The sequence below is a fragment of the Macaca thibetana genome, chromosome 1, assembly GCF_024542745.1.
Source record: "Macaca thibetana thibetana isolate TM-01 chromosome 1, ASM2454274v1, whole genome shotgun sequence".
Lineage (NCBI taxonomy): Eukaryota > Metazoa > Chordata > Mammalia > Primates > Cercopithecidae > Macaca > Macaca thibetana.
Genome location: NC_065578.1, coordinates 186063722 through 186090312, shown reverse-complemented (window position 1 = coordinate 186090312; position 26591 = coordinate 186063722). Strand labels below are relative to the sequence as shown.

Genomic DNA, 26591 nt, shown 5'->3' with positions numbered 1-26591 from the left:
GAGAGCAAGGTGGGAGGTGTGTTTTAAACAACCAAATCTCGCAGGAACTCACTATCATGAGGACAGCACCAAAGGGATCGTGCTAAACCATTGATGAAGGAGCCATCTGTATGATCCAATCACCTCCCAACCAGGCCCCACCTCCAAGACTGGGGATTACAGTTAAACATGAGATTTGGGTGGGGCACAGACTCAAATCATATCCGATCCTAATCTGATAGGGTGTGGCTTTATAAAAAAAGAGAGAGAGAGAGAAGCCATATGAGGACATAGTGAGATGGTGGCTGTCTGCAAGCCAGGAAGGGAGCCTTTGCCAGGAAATGAACTGTCCTAGACCTTGACCTTGAACTTTCCAGCCTCTACAACTGTGAGAAAATAAATTTCAGTTGTTTAAGCCACCCAAACTTTGGTATTATGTTATGGCACCTGAGCAGACCAAGACGCATACCCACCGAAAAGGAAGGAAGAGCATATGCAAAAGGGTCAGAGAAAGGAGAGACCATGGAATTTACCTGAAGTCTTGAATGAATTGGACGGGGAATAAGGTGTGTTGGATGAAGAGCAGATGATCGGGTATGAGGATGTGACAAGAAAGAAAGTTAGAGAGAATGAAGGTAGGTCCTAAAGGCCTTGAAATCAAGAGAAAGGTGTTTGCACTTTTTAAAATACGAACGTTGAGGAACCACTGAAGGATTTTAAGCAGATCAAATTTGCATTTTAGAACAATAACTATTAGGGGAAAAAGATGGATATGAATATGGTGATTTGCTGGGGGTGGGGGGTGCGACAGTGGTAAATTGATGAGCTAGGAGGCTGTTGCATGATCCCAGGTTCAAAGCAAAGAAAATGTGAACTAAGGTCAAAGAAGTTTGAGTCTAAAATATGAATATAAGATGCATTGGGATTAAGATGTCTATGGAAAATATATGTAGACATGTTCACATATATATTACATCTAAACAGACAAAGGTATAGATTTGTGTGAGTATGGATGGAGAAAGTTGCATGTCTTTAGACATGTATTAAGCTGTTAACATTTCTTCTTCAGAGAAGCAAAACTGGAGAGGAAAGGAAGAAATAATTACTGTTCTTATGCCCTTGCATTGTTTCACTTATTGCAATGAGCATGCGGTACCTATTTAATTTTTCAGCAAATTCAACAATGATTGTATATGCACACACACACCCAGTTCTGGAGGTCAGGTATGAGACCTTGACTTGAGATGTAAAATTGGGAGACATTGCTGTATGGGTACTAATGAATCATGTGGGAATTCAGAACCCTTAGGAAGTACTCCAAATATGGCAGGCTGGGGTCCACCTTTTTAAAAAAATGGGCAAAGGAAAACAGATGAGCACAGAAGAACTAGCCAGAGAAGGGACATCAGAAAAGAGTCCATTATTCTGAGGAAGCAGTTTCTTCATCCCTCCTTGTTTTCCCAGTTCTTGACACATAATAAATTCTCACTCAGTCATTCTACAATTGTTGGATGAAAGAATGCATTTCAGGAAGAGCAGTGACTCCAGTGTTACATGCTGCTAGAAAAGTCAGGTTAGCTCTGCAAACACCTTTTGAATTTGGAAATTAGGAAGTTTCTGAGAGTCAAAAGAAAGAAGAGCCACTTTTAGTTTTTTCACCTCTCTCAGTCATTTGTCATTTCTCATGTCTCCCTTCCTAACTCTGAAAATAAATTATACTCACAGATACATGAACACACACACCATACACATAAGCTTCATGTAGACATTGCATTCTGTTTTTGTTCCTGAGGTAATATTTTAGATAAGGAAAAAAATCCACCCTTCTAGATTTTCATTCATTGCAAGATGGGAGTAGGAGTCAGGGAAAGCGTATGTAAAGATCTTTGACCTGTTTTAAGATATTTCACCTTATTGCCCCCAAGTGGTTGCAGTCATAAACCTTTAAACTTGGCAGCATGATAATTCTCTGAGAGAGAGGAATTGTAGGCCAAATTTGAGGAAAATCAATGACCTATTTTCAGTAGGGTGGTGGTTTTGGTTTCCAACTGTGGCCACATACACTAGAGCACTTTTGTTTGACTTTTTAAGGACAACTTTGCCCCACATGAGTCCAGCAGAGAGGATGACTATCTGATAACATTTGGTCATCAGCTCCTTCTGAGGCCCAAGTCACAGAGATGAAAGGAGAATGGAGAGGCCACCAACCCTCCCCCAAATGTCCCAGGCAGACTGGAATTGAGAACTATTTTAAGGATTCATTCCCATATTTAGTAACTCACAGCATCTGATCTAGATTTCCTTTGTATTCAAGTGGAGTCCGTCAGGCTACAGCTGAAGTCCTTTCTTTTCCTTTCTTTAGTGAAGATTCAGAAAAGGCAGACAGCATTTTCAGGGTGAAAAGAACTTCTCAGCATTCTAATTTTAAAATTTTATTTAGGTTGAGAAACTTGAGATTCAAGCATGTCCCAAGATTGTTTTGTTGATGTACAAAAGCAGGACAGGAAAAAAGTAGAAGACTTTTTTAAAAATGCACTCAATTATAGAATATAGCCAAACTCCTTTATTTTCCTTATTCTTCTCATGCAATGCATCTGCAGATATTGATGGCTCTATGTGCAAAATATGTAGAGAATCCGACCGCTTTTCACCATCTTCACAGCTACTGTCCTAGTCTAAGCCACCATCATCATTTACTTGGTCCATTATTCTGACCTATGACCTGCTCTCTACTTTTACCCTTGGTATCCTAGAATGTATTCTTAGGCCAGGCACTAGGCATGGGTCACGCCTGTAATCCCTGCACTTTGGGAGACTGAGGCGGGTGGATCATTTGAGGTCAGGAGTTCGAGACCAGCCTAGGCAACATGCTGAAACCCCATCGCTACTAAAAAATACAAAATTAGCCGGATGTGGTGGTACATGCCTGTGATCCCAGCTACCTGGGATGCTGAGGCAGGAGAATTGTTTGAACCCAGGAGGCAGAGGCTGCAGTGAGCCACAATTGTGCCCTTGCTCTCCAGCCTGGGCAACAGGAGTGGAAACTCTGTCTCAAAAAAAAAAAAAAAAAAAAAAAAAAAAAAAGCATTATCAACATAGCAGCCAGAGCAACATAGCAGCCAGAGTGAACCTTCTACAGCACAATGTCACACTCAGATGAAAATCTCAAGTCCTTACAGAGTCTTGCAAAATCTGCTCATCACTGCCTATCTGACCCCATTCCTCATGCTCTCCCACTCCCTGCTTCATCGCCACTCCAGCCTCTTGGCCATTCCTCTAACAAGTAAAGCAGGTTCCTATGTGTACTCATTCCTCCCTCAACTTGTCGTACTTTTTTCTTCCAAATGCCCTGTTTGGTTTCTATCTCATTTGCTTCAAGTCTTTGCTCAAATACACCTATTTCTTGAGTACTCTATATAAAGCAGCACACCCCCTCTCCCCTTGCCCTGCTTTCTTCTTCTTCCTGGCATTTATGATCACTTAATACTTCATGTATGTATTTATTTATATGTTTACTGTGTATACATACCTCCCCACCAGAATGTAAGCACCATAAGATGAAATAATTGATTACTGATTAACATGTAGCAATTACTCAATATTTTTTGAAATAAATATGAAATAAAAATAATATTTATAGTGCTTCATTATTTATAAAACAAGTATTGTTGTTGTAAGTGAAGTAACTCAGGAATGGAAAACCAAATATCGTATGTTCTCACTTATAAGTGAGAGTTAAGCTATGAGGACACATAAGAATGATACAATGGACTTTGGGGACTCAGGGGCAAGTGTGGGAGTTGGTGAGGGATGAAAGACTACACATTGGGGACAGTGTACACTGCTCAAGTGATGGGTGCACCAAAATCTCACAAATCAATGAAGAACTTATCCATGTACCCAAACACCACCTGTTTCCCCCAAAACTATTGAAATAAAAAAAAGAAAAAATAAAACAGGCATTGAATAGAACTGGACATCTAAGAGATTCAGAGGTCTAACCTGATTATGGCACAGCTATACCTTTAGTTTATTTTCTTCTAACATGTCTCTCTTTTAATTGGCTTGGACGGGACTCTTCAGGCAATTTCAGCTTCATCTATTGTGTCATAAAGGACTATTTCTTTAATAAGGGAGAAGGTACGCTATTTCTTCAGTTTTCTCTTGAGGCCCTAAAATGAGTCCTTGCCTGTCATTGGAAGTCAAAGATTTTGCCTTGTACTTTTTGTCAGCCTTCATATTAACAAACACTTTGCTTAGATATAGTTAGTTAATGCTGAAAATTTTTTGCTTGAAGATTAAAATTTGTTGGATATTTGGCTGGCTGAAGTTTGCCTGTCTCAAAGCCTGTGTCATGAATGGAGTTCCCTGTGGTTAAATCTGGACTGAGGATCTGGACTCATACACCTTGATCTCATTAAGACCCATTGGGATAAGGCAAGATTCATGTTCTCATCTGAATGCACTGATATGAAGTGGGGTCCAATAAACCATAACCAATTCACTTTTTATTGATTTAAGGAACATTTTTGAGTGCCGCTTATGTGTTAGTTAATATGAAAGATGCTAGGGATAAAACGAACCAAAATAAGTAATACGCAGACTTTTTGGAACTTACTGACTAGCAGGGGAAACAGACTTTGACCAAACAATGATCCAAACAAATATGTACAATCATAATTGACACGTGCTGTGAGTACAAGAGATGTGATGTTTCAGGAGGCTATAATCAGGAATTTGACCCTGACAGAGAGATTCAAGGAACGCGTCCTTAAAGCAGTGATGCTAGAACTCAGAATTGTGGGCTGAGTAAGAGAGAAGTGGACAGATCCCACATAGGAGTGCTAATATCAGGAGCAAGTGCCCTGTGGTTGAAGGCACCAGACCCCTGGATTTTTAAACCAGAACCTTTGGGGATACAGACAATGGTATGTTTTAAGGCTTTCCAGATAATTCCAGTATGCATGCTGCATTATAAGAACCACAAGAACAGATGTATTATTTTGCCCTTCACTGTGACAGAAACCACTCGAGATTATGAAGCTGGTTGGGTATATTGAATATGAGGCCTTTTTGAGACATCTAGTTGAAGCAGTCAGTTAGGTAGAACATAAATCATGTGAGTTCAGGAGAGGGCCTGGGGTGGAGGTGTGAATCTCATATGCTCTGTGGCTAACTGCCTTGTGAAGCCATAGATGGAGGTGAGGTCACCAGGGGATAAAGTATACAGCAAGAGAGAGAAAAGGCCTAGAGCTGAGCTTCGAGAAACTTCAATTGAATGACTTGATGTAGAAGCATGAGTTTATGAGGAGTGGCCACAGAGCAAGCAGAAAAAAAGGAGAGTGGGGCCAAGGAAGCTAAGAAAAGAGGTTTAAGAAAGAGGCAATGGTCAATGGTGTCATATGGGCTTATGCAAGTGGGCCGGTAACACCAATGCCCGGCTCTCTCCCCAAAAAAGAAGGTTACAAATTTCTGATTACTTTTAATTGAACCCCTGAACCAGCATCTGAAACTCTTTCTCTTTTCTTGTCTCATTACAAAGATAATGAATGTAAAATATAGGAAATTTAGGAAAAACAGATTAGCCAAAATGAAGCAAATTTTAACTACCTATAAACCTACCAACCAGTGATACTTACAAATGATGTTTTTGTGTCTATACATAGTCTTTTTCTAAGCAGATATACATTATGTTCAATGGAATAAAAACTTGCATACTATTTTATAACCCGAATTTTTCACTTAATACATCCTAAATTTTTAATATCATTAAGTAGTCTTGTATGGCATACTTTTAAATGATTGCATTATACTGTATCATATGTATATGTCATAACTTGCTCAAGCAATCTATTATTTGATATTTAGGTTACTTTGGATTTTCCACTATTGTAAATATCGTATTATAAAATACAAAATGTGTTTAGGAATGTGGTGGGGGAAATGTCAACAAATAGCACTTCTTTCTTCACGTGTACTCTTTTTTTTTTTTTTTTTTTTTTTTTTTGAGACGGAGTTTCACTCTGTCATCCAGGCTGGAGTGCAGTGGCATGATCTCGGCTCACAACCTCCACCTCCTGGGTTCAAGCAATTCTCCTGCCTCAGCCTCCTGAGTAGTTGGGATTACAGGCACCCACCACTATGTCTGGCTAAATTTTATATTTTTAGTAGGGACAGAGTTTCACCACATTGGCCAGGCTGGTCTCGAACTCCTGAACTCTGACCTCAAGTGATCTCTTTCCATGTCCCAAAGTGCTGGGATTACAGGTGTGAGTCACTGAGCCTGGTCTCCATTTTTCTTCAATAGAATTCCAGTTGAAAAATAAGACACAAGTAAAGATCAGCTTCATTCCTGAGAAGAATGAGTAGAGATCCTAGGATAACCTTGATCTGGAGCCAAATCAGGCTAGACAACACAGGCCTTCCCACTGCTACTTCCCTAAATCTGTGGATTTAGCAGGCTGACCACAGAGGCAGAGCCTGCTATGCTAAGTTTATTGGGTAACAGAAAACAGGCAGAATGCCCATCCACTGCAGGCTGTCTAGCTGGCAAAGAGGAAAAATGTCTAGAACTAACAGGTCAGTGTGAGCTCTGTACTTCTCTCAAACTCACAATACAAATAGTTCTTGGTGATGAGAGAGACCAGGAGTATTTTTCTTGGTGAAGTCTTCTGCTATGTGGCAGCTAGCCTTCAAGATGGCCTTCAATACTCCTTAGTTCCTGGTATTCGCACTCTTGTATACTCCCCTCGCATTGAAACTAGGCCTCATAAAACTTAGAAACTAGGCCTCATATAGAAAAAATTAACACCAGGTGGCTCTGGATAGGGTCCCACCCTGCCTTGATAAGGACCCACCCTGATAAGGTCCCACCCTGCCAATTCCGGGAAACAACCTCATGGGGTCCCACCCTGCCAATTCCGGGGGTCCCACCCTGCCTCGAAGTTCCCGGAATCAACAACTCCAGGAAAAAACCTCATAAGGTCCTGCTCTAACCAATTAGCATAAGACACCTTGCTCAAGCCATAGCTAGACCCAATCATTTTGCGCCTTAAGCTTTGTTTGAATTTCGCGCCATAAGCTGTGTTTGAACTTGTGTTTGCCTATATAAACAGCCTGTAACAAGCAGTCGGGGTCCCAAGGCCAACTTAGAGCTTGCGACCCTAGCGCGCTAGTAATAAATAACTCTCTGCTGTGAATCTTGTGTCGGTGATCCTTCGCGGCGACCCCTGCCCAGGAGGGAATCGACAGTTCGGTTCCAACATTATAGCGTATCAGGGCTGGTCTATGTGACCAGAAGATACAGCAGAAATGATGGTGTGTGACTTTCAAAGCTAGGTCATGGAAGTCATTATAGCTTCTGCATTGCTATCTTTTGGCTCACTCTCTCTGAGGAGGCCAGATTCTGTGAGACGTGAGATGTTGTGAGAATGAATACTCAAGCTGCCCTATGGAGCAGACCACATGAAGAGAAATGGAGACCTCCTACCAACAGCCAGCATCAACCCACCAGCCTTGACAATGAACCACCCTAGACCTGAATCCTCTTTCCCCAGTCAAACCTTCAGATGACTGAAGTCTTGGCTGACATTATGACTACAACCTCATAAGAGACCCAGAGTTACAGCCACCCAAATTTCTGACCCACAGAGATTATGTGAGATGATAAATATTTATTATTATTTCCAATCACTAAATTTTGTTATAAAGTAAGAAAATAATTTGTTACACATTTGTTACATAGTAATAGGTTGTTAGTATATTCTTTAGAAAGAAAAGGCCACGTACATGGTGCTTTCCCTCTCCCAACTAACATCCTTGTAGCTGAATCTTTGTGTACATCTTCAAAATAATTGTCCAGATGTAGACTTGCTAGGTGGAAGGAGATGCAGAACTCTGATGTTTTATAGTTAAATCTTATATTATTTTAGATATCACAGCATTGGCCTTAAAGCACACAGTCATGCCACCACTACTCTTGCCCCACTCACACACATGCCTGAAGAACTGTGTGGAGACAGTGGGACAAGAAGAGGGATAAGGACATCCAGTGATAGGAGTCCCCAGATGTTAGTAGGAAGCATGAAAGGCGCTAGGACATGTGCTGACTTATGGATACTCAATGTGGCTACATTGGCAAATGAGGCTTCATAGAGTGACAGAAGTATTTTGTGGGTGAGATGGAAACACGCCGATAGATGGAAATTCAGCCTATATCTAAGACATATGTGGCTAGAAGAGATTGGGGGAAAGAGTAAAAGAAACATAGAGCACCAAAGCAATAGCTAATACATATGGTGTTAGAGTTAGAGGAAGACATAACAACCACAGGAGAGGGAGATTTCTGCTAGTGATTCCACCCATAGCAAGCTGCTCCTGTTTATGGGCAGGAAGCTATAAAGCTCCAACAGTAGCACATCCTGCCTTTCAAAGGCCTATTTTTAGAACACTCCTGATAATGCCTCAGGAATTGCTAGATCTGAATTAAAAACTCCAGGTCTCTACCTCCCCTCCTTTTCTAAGTAAAGGGTTATTGATTTACTAATGGCCTTTGTATCCTGCTGCAAATAAATCCTATAGAAGAAGAAAGATGTTACCTAGAGCTTGAGTGGCTAACAGCTTGGAAAAATCAAGCTCACAGGTAGACAGATAGAAGGCAGACTCTGAGAAAACTTTGAGCCTGGGGCAAAGGAAGGAATCATTCCGGGTGGGAAAGACACGTAACGGGGAAGAGTAGGGCTGCTGAAAACAAGTGTTGTCATAGGATGCAACCGTGTAAGGGCGGGCATGTGGAAGTCCTGTGTGGATAACAGAGTCCTGCAGGCATTTGTTGGAACCAGATATTTGTCAGAGGAGCGGGGCACAACCACGGGTCTCTGGGCTGAGTGGCAAATATACGCCTCGAATCTGGTCCCAGCTCTGCCATTAGTTGCCTATGTAAGTCTAAACTTCAGAATCTGGACTCTGCATCTTTCTCTATGAAACAAAGGGCCTTTATGATGAGTCTAGAATTCCAGATGTCAGTTGCCGACATGGCGGCCGTTTTCCTGGAATGTTTCTCTAGCTGCATCACTACAATTTCTCTCTGGTTGCTTCCCTTTCCCTGCTCCCTCAAAAAAGGCTGGTTTCTGGGGCTGAGAGTTAGAATAGGCCCTGTAGGTGGAAGGAGGTGAAGTGAGGAAAGTGAACCAAGAAGCTAAATCTAGATGGCAGGCAGGAAAAGCAAAATAAAGACAGAAAGACAGAAGCCAGGGAAGAGAAAAGTCAGGCCAGAGTGGCCAGCAGTGCCAAATGCTGCAGACAAGTCAGGGTAATGAGGGGGAAGTGGATTGAGGGGAGTAGAACCTGGTGGTTACAACCTGCACTCCGGACCCAGACAACCCATTCTGGCCGTGAAGTGCTGCTTTAGAAATTAATCTCTTTAGCTCCTAATTTCCTCATCCATACAAAGAATCTAACAGTAGAACACAAACCTTTTTATTGTCCTGTGGATCAAACGAGACAATGTATGAAAAGCAATAAGAGCAATGTCTGACACCCAGTCATCACTCAGTAAGTATTAGCCACAGGTACTAAAATGCCTCCTTGGCTTGGAGACTGGAAAGTTGCCGCAGGTTTTGCAGAAGTCAAGCTTAATGATGTTTGTGGAAAGATGGGCAGGCATTGTATGTAAGTTGGTTAAAGATTGGTGTTGAGAAGCAAATTTGGGAAGGATAGTTTTGTGTTTGAAACAAACATCCAACAAATGAGAATAAGTAGATAAGTACTGTCTTTTAAAAAAGTGTACTTAACCATTTCCCCTACTCCCCTTATCCCCTGGTGTGGTGACGGTTGTAACCCACTAACTGCTGGTAACTGCCCTTCAGAGAAATGCGTCCCAGGTGCTGAATCTGTAGAGAGTAGGCATTATTCTAGGGCCCCTTCTCCACTACATTCTACATTTGCGTCATAGCCACAGATTTTTTTTTCTTTTTCTTTTTTTAGCTGTTGTCCTTTAACTGTTATTTCCTTAATGAATAGGTAACATTTGATTTTAACACGGTTATCACAGTAAGTGCTGATAAGGAAGGTGTCTAGGAGTGACACTGACGTGTTTGGGTTCCAGCCTCAATACGAATCCTTTGAAGGCACAAATAACACAATTGGAGTTTATCAAAAAGCCTCAGATATTTGAACCCTGGCAAGCCACCTCAGGGTACTCTAATCCACGGGTGTGTTGGCGGTACCCAGAAATGTACGTGGTCAGACAAATGTACTTTTCTTCTTTTGTTTGCTTCTTGGGTCCTCTCTTGCCTTTATTCCCTGCCCCTCTTGGTGATGCAACTGTGCTGCATCACCAAGAGTGGGGTTTGTCATTCTGGAGTTTAAGAGGCAAAACATAGAAGTGGCAGGACCCTGTGTGTGACTGCATGGGTTGTGTTCTGCTCTACAACACAGGGTGCCATTCACTTAGGCTACAGTGTGAATGATGCCTCCTGGTGTGCAAGGACAATCTGCATCCCAGTATGTGGTGGAAGCGAGGGGTTCTAAGTTAGGATATTAAAAAAAAAAAAAAAAAAAAACCAAAAACTGAAAGCATCTTTAATTGAAACTTCAGGGATCGACAAGCACAGAAAGCATATGGGTAATTGCTCCCTAGGCCCTCCACACCAGCTGAGATGTCAGGAGGGCAGTTGCAGCCTTTGGGCAGCTCATTAGGGCAGAGAGTGAGGATGGATGGAGTGAGACAGAAAGCCCCTTCCTGCTGAATCACCAGCATCAGTTCCAAGATCTGCCTGGGCCATCCTCACAGGGTGCTTGGCCAAGGACTGATGAAGCACAAGGCTGTAGAATTGGCAGAGTCAAGAATGGTAGGGCCAGGCAATAGTTAAAGGAGCGACATTTGTGAATAAGTGTGATGAATTGTTTCTGTTTGTTTAGACTAAACCCCAGCTCCACCTCACACAAGTGGAGCAACCAAGTGTGAGACACTGAGATCCTGGAAATGAAAGGATTGTCTGACCAGCTGTTCAAATTGGTAGCTGAAGCTCTCCAGTAAGAACAGCTAACACTCAGGTCTCACTCAGAGTCTTATGGATAACAAAAAAAAAAAAAATGCAGATAAAAGAGTACTCATAATACCTTGTTCTAATTTTTTAGTTAGAAAAAGAGCTTTATGATTATAAAATCCTAACAAAGAAGGTAAAGAGTATCCATAATTTCAGCACTTGGCAACAATTATTAATATGAATTGATTTGCAATACTTTTGTTTCTTGAGAGCATAGCATTTTGCCGACATTTTCTAATTCATTCTGTGGTGTAGATGTGTGAGGGTTGTTGGAACAGAACGGTGCATCCTTTTATTATCATTACAGGAGAGAAGTCAAAATAGCAAATTCACTGACTTCTCCAAAGTCAGAAAAATTTGTGATGGCAATATCTTCTGTCCTCTGCTTCTGGTCTCTAAAAATAAAAACAGCCTAACCAGTTAATATTTATCTAGTGCTTTTCAGTCACATAATCTTTTCCTTGTGGTGCCATTCTGCTGTGTACTTTCTATCTTTACTCACCTAAGTTCTAGAGCACAGACAGCCATGATTCTAGAGAGTTTAACCAAGCAGTTGGAGGTGGAAAATCAGGAACCAGGCCCTCTGATTCCTTCACTTGTCTAGAACCATGCTTCACTCAAAATCTTTATGCCTGAGGCAACAAAATGAAGAGAGTACACTGTTCTTCATAAAGTTACAGTACATATTTGTATATAGGAATGGAGTGAGCAATGTACTGTTGGAACCGAACTGTCGATTCCCTCCTGGGCAGGGGTCGCCGCGAAGGATCACCGACACGAGATTCACAGCAGAGAGTTATTTATTACTAGCGCGCTAGGGTCCCAAGCTCTAAGTTGGCCCTGGGACCCCGACTGCTTGTTACAGGCTGTTTATATAGGCAAACACAAGTTCAAACACAGCTTATGGCGCGAAATTCAAACAAAGCTTAAGGCGCAAAATGATTGGGTCTAGCTATGGCCTGAGCAAGGTGTCTTATGCTAATTGGTTAGAGCAGGACCTTATGAGGTTTTTTTCCTGGAGTTGTTGATTCCGGGAACTTCGAGGCAGGGTGGGACCCCCGGAATTGGCAGGGTGGGACCCCATGAGGTTGTTTCCCGGAATTGGCAGGGTGGGACCCTATCAGGGTGGATCCCTATCGAGGCAGGGTGGGACCCTATCCAGAGCCACCTGGTGTTAATTTTTCCTATATGAGGTCTAGTTTCTAAGTTTTATGAGGCCTAGTTTCAGTACCTGCACAAAAATAAACACATAGAAATATATAGGAACGGATGAAATCTGGACCCATCCAGCCCTGTGTTGTTCATTATGATAGCCACCAGCCACATGTGGCCATTGAGCATTTAATATATAGCTTGTGCAACTAATAAATTAATTTTAAGTTGTTATTTTTTTAAGTTAAAGACATACTCAGTTTAGATGTTAGAAAAATTTTAAGTATTCTTGGAGTAACTCATATAGGTTAATCTATTTTTTAACTATAAATTATTTGATCTCTAAATAGAGAATCAAAACTTTCTGAGGAAAAATTATTATCTAAACTGAGATGTGCGATAAATGTGAAATACATACCAGATCTCAGACTCAGTGTGAAAAAAAATCTCAGTCATAATTTTCTTATACTGATTACATGTTCTGATGACAATATTTTGGATTAATTAGTTTAAATAAAATATTATTAAAATTAGGTACATTTATTTCTTTTTATATTTTCAATATAGCTACTAGTAAATTTAATATATATTATGTATATATATTATGTATGTGTATATATATATGGTTTTTATTATATTTCTATTGCACCACTCTGGATACAACCAGATAACAAATCTCCAGTTACATCTATAAAGCTGTAAATTATGAGGATCTGTCTTATAACATCTAAGATATTCCTCATGTATTTCAATAAAAGAGCATATATTTTAAAATAGTACATTGGTAAATAGCATAGATGTCAAAATTAGAACCAAGGTGTCAATGTTGGCCCCATCAACTGTGTAACTATATATAACTTTATTTTTTTCATTTTTTTCCTGTGTGCTTCATAATAATTTCAGCTTCATAATAATAATAACAGGGAAGTTATGTAAGACTATAAATAACTCTCATGGGCCCTTCACCCAGTGACCCTTTCAAGGTTTACAGCTGACCCAGTAACAGCCTGTATGGCAAAAGATCCAGTTCAGGATTGTACATTGCACGTACTTGTCATGCCTCTTAGGTGTCCTTCAATCTGGAACAATTTGTTCCTCTATCCTTCTTTGACCTTCATGACCTTAATATTTTTGAAGATTACAGGCTTGTTATTTTGTAGGATGTTCCTCAATTTAGATTTGTCTGTGGTTTCCTCGTGCTGAGATTCAAGTTATGGCTTTTTGGCAGGACTATCACAGAAGTGATTCTATGATCTCACTGGATCCTATCAGCTGGCACATGATTTTTATTTGGGTTATTACTGGTGGTATTAACTGACCACTTGAGTAAGATGGTAGCTGTCATGTTTGTCCACAGTACAGTTATTTTTTTCTCTGTATAAGTGTTTTGAAGAAATACTTTAAAACTGTGAATTATCTCATTCTACATCAACTTTTATCTCATCGTTTAGCAGTGATTTATGTTTCTTACCTCAATGGATTATCACTGTGATGATTACTAAATAATAATTTCTAATTCCATAATTTTTGTGCATGTATTAGTTGACATTATATTGTAAATAAAGATTTCTTTTCTTTCTCTCTTTGAGTGTATCAATCAATCTAGCTACCTACCTACGTGCCATCTATCTACATATCTCGATAGATTAGATAGATAGATAGATAGATAGATAGATAGATAGATAGATAGATAGACAGACAGATAAAATGTGGCCTCATGGATTAGTATTTTACTCACTGAAATGTCATCTATTTGCCATTGTCCTGGAGTTCATGAGGGGAGCCCTTTTAAGGTGGCTCTGTGTCCTTTTGACATGTACCTATTATTTTTAGGGTATTTTAAAAAATTTAGTGGTGTGCTGGAGTTGGTTTCACACTACCTTAAAAGAGCCCATTGTAAAATTTTCAGGATATTTGTGAGCTAATCATATCAAGTCAGTAGCTTGGAATCTAGTATGGTGAGGGTATTTACATCACAGAAGTCTGCACATTTTACAATCAGAGCTTTTTCCCCAGCTCTGAGTGTTAAAAATTCACGAACACACTACTCTATTTACTAAACTATAAACAATTGGAAGGAAGGAGGGAAGGAAGGAAGGAAGGAAGGAAGGAAGGAAGGAAGGAAGGAAGGAAGGGAGGGAGGGAGGGAGGGAGGGAGGGAGGGAGGGAGGGAGGGAGGGAGGGAAGGGAAGGACAAATTTCTTAATCTCTCAAAATCTCATTTTTTCTTGTATCAATTCCTCATGAATTAATAATACCTACCTTGTTGGAAATAAAGCATAGTTCCCAAAAGAAAATATGCACTTAATAAATAGATATTTTCTGTTGGTTTTATTGTTATTGTTATGATGGACCTATTAAGCGTGAACCCAGAGGTCTAAAAGGAAGAGATGTGGAGATGTGTAATCTTTGATCTTTGGCTCCATGGTGTGTGTTGGCAAACTAGAAACACATGAAAAAGTTATCCAAAGAGTTGGTCTTACATTTTTCAGAGACATTTTATGAGTCTTGATTCATTAGAATTTGTTGGCATAAATCAGGGTTTCTCGATCTTGGCACTACTGACATTTCGGGTCATGGAATTATTTATTGTGGAAAGTTGTCCTGTGCATTATAGGATATTGAGAAACATGCCTGGCCTTACCTCACTAGATGGAGCACCCAGCCTTCATTTATTACAATCAAAAATGTCTCTAGATATTGCTAAAGGTCTCCTGGGGGTAAAATCACCCCTTCTCCCTTCCTAATTGAGAACCACAGGAGTAAATGGTTGGCTCTGTCTTAAGTAAATTTTCTATTATTCACCATGTTTGAGAAATAAAATATTTAATTTAATTTTTAAAATACTGAATAATAAAGTTACTTTATACTATTTTCTAAAGAATTGACTGAAAACCACTGATGCAATTCAAAATTAGGCTGAGAATAATTTAATCTGTTTTGATTCAGAAGTGACTGATTTGAACCTCTATTATCACTGAGTCGTGGACGTGTGCAAGTCCTGGTCAGCATGGTCCTCTTGATGTGACTTTGGTTAATAGGGCTTGCTGCAAGAGCATTATAACAAGGATTTTCACACAGCTTTCTTTCAAAAAAACTAAATCATTACATTTCAGCCTTTTCTCCCATCTTCCCTTTCTTCTATTTTATGTCCCAGCTAAATGGAATGTTCTCTGTCTAATAAACATTAATTGGATGAATGAGTAGATATTTTTTAACTTTCTTAAAAGGAAAGAAGTGAGAAAATTATTACCACATTTTACAAAAGGTTTCATTTGTCAAGAATAGTTTAGGAAGTTAGCAGCAGTCTGAGCCAAAATTAAGTCAGGTTTCTTTAGAATTATTCGAGTTCTTCTATTGGGGGCTCTTAATTTTGCACAAGGACCTTCAACCAGTGCTCAAATTGCTGCAGTCTAAGTCTACAGTCCCACTTTCTAATGGAGAAAAAACTTGATGTTAAAGAATTAAAGTCTGGGTGCGGTAACTCATGCCAGCACTTTGGGAGGCCAAGGCGGGTGGATCATCTGAGGTTAGGAGTTCGAGACCAGCCTGGCTGACATGGCGAAATCCCATCTCTGCTAAAAGTACAAAAATTAGCTGGGCATGGTGGCAGGAGCCTATAATCCCACCTACTCAGGAGGCTGAGGCAGGAGAATCACTTGAACCTGGGAGGCAGAGGTTGCAGTGAGCTGAGATCACGGCACTGCACTCCAGCCTTGGCATAAGAGTGAAACTCCATCTTGGAAAAAAAAAATTAAAGAGGAATACAACAAACAAATAAATAAAATTGGAAACAACATAGCAATTGCAATAAATTCCAAATGATGAATACAAGTAAACCTTAACCCTTAGGACAACATTGAAGTTTTCCTGAATGCCAAGTACCCTTCATTTTGCACCACCACCAGGAGTGTGGGGAGTTCCGTGATTTAGGCAGTATGATGGGAGCTTTGCATCAATGACCAGGATTATATGGCAACAAACTTTGGTTGAAGGCTAAATGAGAATCATCAGTAAACTCTTACACGGGGCTGATTTTCATGCATGAATACCAACTTTTCATTATTTTTTAGCATTTTAAAAAGTACTTATTGACAAAATATAGCTTTATATATTTATGGGGCAAAAAGTGATGTTATGATTTTTGAATACAGGGTGGAATGATTAAATCAAGCTAATTAACCTATCCCTCACCTCAAATATTTGATGTTTTTGTGATCAGAATACTTGAGATTTACTCTCTTAGTAATATTGAAATGTATAGTACTCAATTATTAGCTATATTTAGCACACTGTGCAATAGATCTAAAAAAATCAAACTTATTTCTTCTATCTGAGGCTTTGTACACTTGGATTATCATCTCCCCAGTCTCCCCAGTCTTCAGCTTCTGGTAACCTCCGTTCTACACTCTGCTTCTATGAGTTCAATTGTTTTAGATTCCACAATTAGTTGAGAACATGCAGTATTTGTCTTTCTGTATTTGGTCTATGTCACTTAGCATATTGTTCTTCAATTCTATTTGTGTTGTCACAAATGAGATAATCTCTTTCCTTTTTAAGGCTCAGTCATATTCCATTGTTTTTCCTATATCTATGAAAAATGATATTGGGATTCTGATAGAAATTTTACTGAATTCATATGTTGCTTTGGGTACTATGGACATTTTCACAACATTTATTCTTTTAATTCATGAACATGGGCTATCTCTTATTTATCTGAGTTCACTTCCTTGATTAAATTTACTCCTATTTTTTTAATAGCCATTGTAAATAAGATTGTTCTTTTGATTCCTTTTTTTTTTTTTTAGAAATTCTGTTCTTAGTGTAGAGACACACTACTGATTTTTGCATGTTGATTTGTATCCTGAAACTTCACTGAATTTGTTCATCAATTCTAACATTTTGTTGTAGATTATTTTGGGTTTTCTATATAGATAATCATATCATTAGCAAACAGTGACAATTTCACTTTTTCTTTTTTTTTTTAATTTTTGTGCCTTTTGTGTGTTTCTCATGTCTTATTGGTGTAATAAGGAATTCCAAAACCATGTTGAATAGACCTGGCAAGAGTGGGCATCCTTGACTTGTTCCAGAATTTAGAGGGAAGAGTTTCAATTTTGCTTTACATATTTAGTGGCTCCACTGTGGGATCATATGAATTTACAATTGTTATATCCTCTTAATGAATTGACCTCTTTATTTTTATATAATGTCCTTTTTTGTCTCCTTTTACAGTTTTTTACTTAAAGTTTATTTTGTCTAAGTATCACTGCCCCTTCTGTCCAATTGCAAAGAATATCTTTTTTTTATTCTTTCATTTTTAGTATATGTGTGTTCTTAAGGAGAAGTGAATCTCTTATATACAGCATTTACTTGGACCTTGGATTTTTATCTATAAATTCACTCTATGTCTTTTGATTGGAGAATTTAATTCATTTATTTTCAAGTAATTATTAACAGGGAAAAACTTGCTATTGCCATTTTGTTAATTGTTTTCTGGTTGTTTTGTAGATATTTTCTTTCTTCCTCTATTTCTGTCTTGTAGTTTGATGGTTTTCTGTAGGGTATGTATTTTGTTTTGTTTTGTTTTGTGCATCTCCTATAGATTTTTGATTTTTGGTTGCCATAAGGCTTACATAGAACATGTTACACTTATGTTACACTTATAACAGTTTATTTGAGGCTAACAGCTTAGCTTTGATTGCACACAATAACTCTCCAGTTTTCCCCCATTCCAATATTTTATGTTTTTGATGTCTGAATTGTACCATTTTTTAAATATGTTTTACTTGACAATTTATTTCAGCAACTGTTGTTATTAACAATTTCATCCTTTAATGCTTGTACTAGGGATAAAATTACATACTACTATTACAGTCCTAGGCTATTCCAAATTTTGCTACATATTACTTATACAATTAGGTTTTGTACTTTCATAAATTTTATGTTAATAATTAGCATCTTTTGGTTTCAGTTTAAAGAACTCCCTTTTGCAATTCCTGCAAGGCAGGCCTAGTGATGATAAACTTATTTGTTTGTCTGGGAAAGTTTTTATTTCTCCCTCATTTCTGAAAGACAGATTTTCTGAGTGAAGTATTTTTGGTTGGTAGTTTGTTTTTTTTTTTCACTTCACCACTTTGAATATATCATCCAACTCTCTCCTGGCCTGCTGGGTTTCTGCTGAGAAGTTTGCTAATAGTTATATTGGGACTCCTTTTTATGTGATGTATTTCTTATCTCTTGCTGCTCTCACAATTTGTTCTTTGTATTTAATTTTTGATAATTTGATTATTACATGCTTTGGTGAATTCTTCTTTGGTTAGAGTTTTGTTGGTGACCTCTGCATTTTCTATACCTAGATGTTGGCTTCTTTTCTTGATTAGAGAAGTTTTCATCCGTTATTCTTTAAATATGTTTTATGGTCTTTTTCTTTCTTTCTTTCCTTCTGGAATGCCTATGATGCATAGGTTAGGTTTCTTGTTTGATGATGTCCCATTATTCCCACAGATGTTTTTCTTCATTTTTTATTTATTATTATTATTTACTCCTCTGATTGGGTAATTTAAAATTTTCTGTCTTCATGTTTACTGATTTTTCAGCTTGATAAAGTCAGCTGTTGCAGCTTTCTATTGCGTTTTTCAGTTCAGTCATTGTAATCTTCATTTTTAAAATTTCCATTTAAAAAAATTGTTTCTATTTATTTGTCAAACTTCTCCTGTTTGTGTATTATCTTCCAGATTTTATTTAATGTTTAATCTGTATCTTCCTGAAGTTTACTAAACATTTTTAAGAGGATTATTCTGAATTATTTTTTTTCTGTCCTTTTATAGATATCTCTTTCCTAAGAGTCTATTGTTAGAGCTTTGTCACTTTCTTTTGGAGGTGTTATGAGTCTTTTTAATCCTTGTATCCTTGCATTGGTGTTTATGCATTTGTGGAGACCGATAACTTTTCTGGCTTTTACAAGTTTGTTTTTTTGGCAGGGATAGAAAGTCACTAGTTAATCTACCCCTATGATTCTGGATGGGTCATTCTGGATGAGTAATGATCCTGGGAAGGCAGGCTTGCTTTTAAGTTCTCTAGATGGCTGGGCTACTGCTTTTACCTGGAATTTGTGTGGGGCAGCTGGCTAGGCTTTGCTATTTGGCAAGATCACTGGCTGAGCTCTAATATTAGGCTGAGCTGCCATATGGATGCTGCAATCACATCTGATCTGGCAGGGCCAGAATCAGGGTGTAATTCCCTGGCCAGGTACTGCTATTTGAGTACAGGAGTTGACCAAGGTTGCAGAAGAAGCCCCAAAGTTAAGTAGGTTGAGATGAATGGACTAACTGCTATGTTCAGTAGAAATGCATGACTGAGATTTGCCTTCCTTCATGGGTGAGGTGTGGGGTGGGCTTTGAGGCCAAGAGAAGAACTGATGAAACTCCCAAGTGTGGCATAACTAGTGCCTACTTTTTGTCAGTATTTGCTATAGTGGTCAGCTCTCTCCTTGGGCAGAGTCTAGGGGTAAGCTTTAAGGCTACAGGGAGTATAGATTAAGCTCCTGACTGTAGCAGACCTAGTGCCTGCTTATGGAAATTTGCTGCAGGGGGTCTTCTCTTACCTAGGCAGGACCCTAGGGTAGGGTCTGAGGCTGGCCATCTAGAGACTCAAGCCATGTAACCCTTCCCACCTCTTCTGGGAGTGACCAGCTCAGCTTTGTGGGTGAGCAACACTGTTAGTTGATACCTCTGATTGAGCACGACTAGTGGCAGGTGCACTGAGCTTTTACCAAAATCTGCAATGTCTAAATTTGCATAATTTTTAAATATGTTTCACTTGACAATTTATTTTACTGTTCTCTGTGGGCTCCACCTCCTGACTTTGTTTTTACCTGACCCCAAATAGTCTAGTCATGTGGTTTTCTCCTACATTCCCCATTTCCAATGAGGTGACAATGGGGTGAGTTGCCTGGGAAGCATCTCAAAATGCTGGGAAAGTTGGATATTTGCTTTCCCGCAGTAGAAACCATGGGCCCTAGGGAATTTCCTCTGTGTGGCACTGTGCTGACTTAGGGGAGAGAGGAGGGGCAATGTGGTCAAAGCAAAACCACTTCTCTTACCCCTTCCATGTGGAGTTTGATTCAGTTCTGTGGAATACACAGGTGACTCAGGCTTATTCCCACATTTTCACCAAGGTGTTTTTGACTGGATAGTTGATGTTTCTGTGGGAGCAGTGAAGCCTGGGATCTCTTCTTCCACCATCTTGCTGATGTCACTTCAACTTGCCATTATTAATTAAATAGATTGCCAATATATAAGCTTTGGTTGTCTGTAAAAATCAGTCTAAAGGAAGGAGAGATATTTGGCTTAATAACTGAAGAGAGAACTTGCAGTGATTGAACAGCTTGCTCCCCATCAGTAGTCCCTTGCAAACTACCAGTGAGCCTTGGACCATACTTTTAGAAATGATGCCTTGTGGTCAGCAATTCCAAAAGATTAACTGTGATATTCCAGTCTACCTGTGGAACCTCCAAGCTAGCTCCTGCCACCACACAACATTTCCTCAATGCAGCAGTTTTATTGATTGCACCCTGTTGTCTCCTTACCCACTCTATCCCCCTAGCTGTCCACTTATACCAGTCAAAAGCCTGTGGGGGCCTAAAGAGAGAGCCTTTTGTCAAACAAACAAACAAAGCACTTAGGGGTGGGTGTCTTGGACTATGCTACAAAAAGGGATGATTCTTTCTCTGCGTACTTATTGACATTCATTGAGCAGCATATAGTTTATTTTAGCTAGAGTTTGTGATGTAGCATCTATATTTAATTCCACAAGCTGTCAGGCAACTCATATATTTACAAACACAATCCCGGAAACAATGTGTTTGCTGGTCACAGCTGCATCTGTAACATCTCAGGAGCTCTGTGCTGTTCAGTACAGCTCAGGGCATTATCATTTTACATTCTGGTCTGTGCCAAGGTCCAAATAGGGCAGAGCTTGGGCTAAAAGTTCAGATTCAATGACAGGCCTGGCAGAAAGCCAAGAGCAAAGGTAACATTGAGGCTGCAGGTCACAATGGAGAGCTGCTTGTCAGCCCCTCCTCAGGTTTTCAGCCTACACAGTGATGAGCAATTTCTCTGTGATTGGCTTCAGTTTATTTTGGCTTCCTAGGCCTTAAACCACCCTATGTATATACAGAGACTCAGCTGGGAAGTGAGCTGGGGCTTAAGCAACAGAAGCCAGTCTGTTGGGAGGAGGCAGGGACAGAGAAGGGTCTCTCTCTGGAGTACAAAAGCAGCTGTCAACAAGGGATTGAAGTAGATGACTAAGCCAGCTTCAGTAGCTAGATCCAGGGAGATGGGCAGGCCATGCTCAGGGACAGGGGCCAAATGGTTTGATTCAGGCAATCTTGGTAACAGGAGGTCCAACGGCCAGAATACATAAAGAGGAACCCTAAGAGGGGGTGCAGTCCAGAAGCAGGTAAAAGGGCAGGACATTCCTGGGGGCCTATCTATCTACAGCAGGAAATGGGGGAGCAGAGAACAGGAGGCACAGAAGCCAAAAAGAGTGTGGTGTAATTTGGATATTTGTTCCCACCCAAATCTCCTGTTGCAATCCCCATTGTTGTAGGTAGGGTGTGGTGGGAGGTATTTGGATCATAGGGGTAGATCCCTCGTGAATGGCTTGGGTCATTTCCTTGGTGATAAGTGAGCTCTCACTCTGAGTTCACACCGATCTGTGGTTTCAAATTGTGCAGCACCTCCCCCACCTCTCTCTCTCTCTTGCTCCTGCCTTTGCCATGTGATGTGCCTGTGCCCCCTTCACCTTCTGCCATGATTATAAGTTTTCTGAGGCCTCTCTAGAAGTAGAGCAGATGTGAGCACCGTGCTTCCTCTAAAGCCTCTGGAACCATGAGCCAATTAAACCTTTTCTTTATCAATTACCCAGTCTTGGGTGTTTCTTTATAGCAATGCAATAATGGCCTAAAGCAGGGTACAAGCCCCTTACACCTTAGATGGACATGTGGAGACTGGGCAGAAAGGAGGGGGATGAGGAACCTGGGCCCAGGCTCAGTTGGGTTTGGGGATATGAGGGAAGAGCACTGTAACTCAAGGGCATGCAAGAAACCAGCAATTGTGGATTGGCCTATGGTGGAGGAGTACACCTAACCTATGGTTTTCAGACAGCACAGGTGAAATACCACTGCATTCTTATGAGGCCATGCTGACAGCCCATCTAAACAGGAGCCACACAGCTTCCAAAAAAAGCAGGATGCTTATCCAAGCTGGAAAAATGATTTTAGGTGAATCCTGCTTGTGTACTTTAAGATTTTAGACTTTTCTTCAATCTTGCAATTTTTAAAATGAAAATGACCTAGAGGAATCTAGAATAACCTCATGTGAAAACAGCTACCTTATTCAAGTCTGTAGCTGTTAGATTTATAGGTCATGTAAATGGTATTAAGGACTCCCCTTGGAAGAACATTATTGGCTTCTCTGTTCCTGAGTTTTCTTCTCTGTACAATGGGCATAATAACAGCATCAACCTTCCAGGGGTTTGTGCATAGTAAATAATGCATGGAAAGTGTTTAGGTTGATGTTTGGTATACAGTAACTAATATGTAAACATAATTAGAGGTGATTATAATGGCAACTCTGGGACTCATGAGTTTTGAATTTTGAAAATTTTACCATTGACACACATAAAACAGAGACAGACAAGCTGTAGGCTTAGTGTTAAGAGACCCAAGGTCAAGTTCTGACTTTTCCCCAAACCAGTGGTGGGTCTTTAAATAACATATTGCACTTCTGTGACTAAAAGTTTTCTCACTTATGATACCATGTGAAATGAATTTTATCATTGACTCTCATCAGAATGTTGCATCAAAATCTCCCGGGAGGTTTTTAAAAAATATTCCAAATTATTAAAATATACCCCAACCTCATATCTCAATTATTTCCCTCTTTCCTCCCCTCCCTATTTCCATTCCACTCCCCACCTTCCTCACATACACACACTACCACACATGCTCCAGGCTGCTGAGAACCACTAGGCCAGGTAATCTCCAGGATCCCATCCCTTCTCCCCAGTTCCAGGCCATGATCAGGTGGAAATTAACCAGGGAACAGAGGTGGTAGGAAGCCAAAGCGACCACGTAATCAACGCACAGAGCTTTGAAAGGCTTCTTGGAGAAAATGAGTCTAAAAGATGTGAGAGACCATTGTAGACTCACAGAGAGGAAAGGCGGGAGTGAGTACAATGGCAGGGCTCATAGCCAGACAACTGGGGAATCAAGTGACCGCAGGATGAAGGCGAAAGGGCCCTGGATTGAACCTATTACTACAGTTATCAGCTGCAGAGGACTAGGGGTGGGGGGACTGGTGAGGTTATTCAGAGTGACCTGTAGAAACCTCTAAAAGGCTAAAATGAGGACAGGTCTTTTAACAGAAATCTTCCCTTTTCAGGCTTCAGTTTTTTCACCTGTAAACAACAACAAAACAAACAAAAACTAAGATTGGATGAGTCTATGAACTGTTTTTGGACTCTTTTTAGTGCTAATAGCCTCTGTTGGAGCAATGGAAAAAATAATGGTGAACACATAGCACTCACCATGGGCCAGACACCTTTTTTTCTTTTTATTTTCTTTTCGAGATGGAGTCTCACTCTTTTGCCCAGGCTGGAGTGCAATGGCACAATCTCGGCTCACTGCAACCTCTGCCTCTCAGGTTCAAGTGATTTTCCTGCCTCAGCCTCCCAAGTGGCTGGGATTACAGGTACCTGCCACCATGCCCAGCTAATTTTTATATTTTTAGAAGAGATGGGGTTTCACCAGGTTGGCCAGGCTGGTCTCAAACTCCTGACCTCAGGTGATCCACCCACCTCAACCTCCCAAGGTGCTGGGATTACAGGCATGAGCCACCGTGCCCAGTCAGGCCAGACACCTTTTAAAGGATTTACAAATATTAACTCTTTTAATCCTCACAATCCTGTGGAGTAGCACTATTATTGTTATCTTAAAAAAGCAAAAGTAAAACAACAGACAAAAAAACAGATGAGGGACTTGAGGCAAAAGTGTTGGAACCAACCTGGGAAGGTAGGCAGCCAGGTTGTGCAGTCTGTTCTCATAACCACTCTGCTTTGGAATAGCCGATCTGGGGAGCTCAGTGACTGGAAGTGGAAGGCAAATTGGTTCTCAGGGCCACAAGGAGTGGCTGGGGTTTCTTAATGATGGAGGAGGATGGAAATGGTTTTGAGGAAGGACGGAGATGGAAAACTGCATGGAGATGAAGTTTTAAAGGTTTTGAGATGAGCAACTTTTTATTTAGAAGTTCTATTTGATCAGCAGTACCATCTTTCTATTTGCTAGTGATCCCCCTGACTGGAAGGGAGGCTCTGGAGGAGAAGGGTCTTCCTGGTCTGCACACTCAGCCCCTGGCTTTATCGCTCAGGGCTCTGGGCAAGCCTGTCAGTTAGTTCGTCTCACCAAGGAAAGCACCAAGGACACCCGACAGGCGAGTATGAAGCCTCAGCAACTGACAGATGCATCTGTCCTTGATAAGTGAAGGGCTAGTTATCACACAGAGAAACCTATAAATTTGGGGCCTGAGAGCAGGGAGCCTACTAGGTCTAATGTCACTAAAGCTGTACATGTTTGTGAGTGCTGTGTGTGTGTGTGTGTGTGTGTCTGTGTATCTTTTAAGCTCACTGCAGGATCCTCAAGTCCTATGTTTTGTTCCTGCCCTATGAAGGCAAAGGTTGGGTCCGTCTTGTTCATGAGATTTACTCCCATCCCTTGGGACAGTCCTTGTGCATAGACATTACTTAATAACTGATTGACTGTTTGATGAACAGAGGTGAGTGAGGTTAAGGAGAGCTGAGTTATAGGTCTCAGAGTCAGAATATCTGAGTTTTACTTCTGTTTTATTGTGGAGTGATCTCCAGAGGGTGTCTTTGGCTCTCTCGGCCTCCTTTCTTAAAGGTCTTCAATTAATGTAAGAATATTTAGTAAAGAGTAATTACGATTAGCTCTTACCTTTGCATAAATAATTATTAATATTATTAACCTGAGTCTATACAGTGAGGATATGTATACCCTCACTGGTTTTAAGTCATTCCTGACCAGCAGTGGGGAAATGCATCACCTATAGCTTGCCAGTTCCATGCCAGTCCTGAGGATGACACTGAAGGTCGAATCATGGAGCCTGGGGAGGGCAGTGACAAAATGTGTCACCCCTACTCAGGTTCAAATGGGAGAATTATGGAAGCTGATGAGGCTCTACAAAATGAAACCAGGAGCACATTGTCAAGGCAAAAGCACCACGATTAGTCTCTGTTGAAGTTGACAGTTTATTGCAACAAGACGGAAGAATAAAAGTCATAGATCTGAGATGATAGCACCCCCACATCCACCCTTGCTCTTAAGAATGTCCTGTCATCTCTCCTATCTACCCTCCCTTTCTTGTAAAAACAGGAGGTTTTGCATCAAGATATTGTGGATGACAAGAACAAATAACACTTTCTGTGATTTTTTTTTAACCACTGACACCCTCAGATTTATTCAAGAAAACATCTCCTCAACAGAGTTGGCCAATTAACCACTTAAATGGCTTGAAAACTTATTTAATGTCACTGCCTAATCACTTTATGAAATGTCACTGCTCCAGTAGGCAAAAATTCCTGCTTTATATCCTGCTTCTTTTTTCTTGTTTTGTTTTATTTGAGACAGTCTCGCTCTGTCACCCAGGCTGGAGTGCAGTGGTGCAATCTTGGCTCACTGTAAGCTCTGCCTCCCGGGTTCACACCATTCTCCTGCCTCAGCCTCCCATGTAGCTGGGACTACAGGCACCCGCCACCACGCCCGGCTAATTTGTTGTATTTTTAGTAGAGACAGGGTTTCACCGTGTTAGCCAGGATGGTCTCGATCTCCTGACCTCGTGATCCGCCCGCCTCGGCCTCCCAAAGTGCTGGGATTACAGGCGTGAGCCACCGCGCCTGGCTACCCTGCTTCTTTTATGTCTCGGTCCCTTTCTGAAACACAGAGCTTCCTTCCGAAGAACTCTAAAATCATAATGCCTCTCCCCTTTCATATGAGCCCCTTATATTTACATAGAATTATGGAATTTCAGCAGCAGGTGGGGTCACCTGACCTCATAAATCATTTTACTGATGATACAGTGAAGCTCCTAGAGGGAAGTGACTTGCCTGAGGGAGCCAACTTGTAAGTGGCAAAGGCTCCTTTTTTTTTTTTTTTTTTTTTCTAATAGCTGTAAGTCATATAACTGATGCTGTGAGGTGTAAATACTATGGGATCTAGAATAGGTCGACCTCAATCTACCACTGAAATCTGTGACCTTGTGCAATTTACTTATCCATTTCTAGCCTCAGCATTCTCATCTGTTAAAAAGATTGATTTTATTGTTTGTGCTTCAT

The 26591-nt window shown here is 40.4% G+C and overlaps 1 protein-coding gene across 2 annotated transcripts in view; it reads left to right on the top strand.

The window, feature by feature from the left end:
* The window catches only part of BRINP2 (BMP/retinoic acid inducible neural specific 2), a 110986-nt gene that overhangs the window by 26756 nt on the left and 57639 nt on the right, over positions 1–26591 (top strand). The window contains exon 1 of one of the 2 annotated variants that reach the window (XM_050766913.1): positions 359–614. The exons of the other annotated variant lie outside the window; for it this stretch is intronic. The gene's annotated coding sequence lies outside the window, so the exon portion shown is untranslated. Of the gene's footprint in view, positions 1–358; positions 615–26591 lie in introns of those variants that run through there. 2 annotated transcript variants of the gene reach the window in all.